The sequence below is a fragment of the Marmota marmota genome, unplaced genomic scaffold (genome assembly GCF_001458135.2).
Source record: "Marmota marmota marmota unplaced genomic scaffold, marMar, whole genome shotgun sequence".
In the NCBI taxonomy this organism is placed as follows: domain Eukaryota; kingdom Metazoa; phylum Chordata; class Mammalia; order Rodentia; family Sciuridae; genus Marmota; species Marmota marmota.
In genome coordinates, this window is record NW_026000057.1 from 21,556,128 (window position 1) to 21,556,542 (window position 415).

Genomic DNA, 415 nt, shown 5'->3' on the forward strand with positions numbered 1-415 from the left:
CAAGAGCAATATAAATATATAGGGGGAAAATTCAATAGCACAACAGCTTCACCAAGCAGAAAGAAACACGAACAGTATGAAGAGACAAGTAAAGAAAGGACCACAAGCAATGCAGGTCAACTCAATGTTAGAAGAGGTAATATCTGCAGCAGATGGAATGTCAGATAAAGAATTCAGGATATACATGCTTCAGATGATCTGGAGTCTCAAGGAAGACATCAGACAGCAAAATCAGACAATGAAAGATCACTTCAACAATGAATTACATAAACAAATTCAAGAAGCAAAAGATCAACTATACAGGGAGATAGAGGTTATAAAAAACAAACAAACAGAAATCCTAGAAATGCAGGAAGCAATAAACCAACTTAAAAACTCAATGGAGAATACTACGAGCAGAGTAGAACACTTAGAA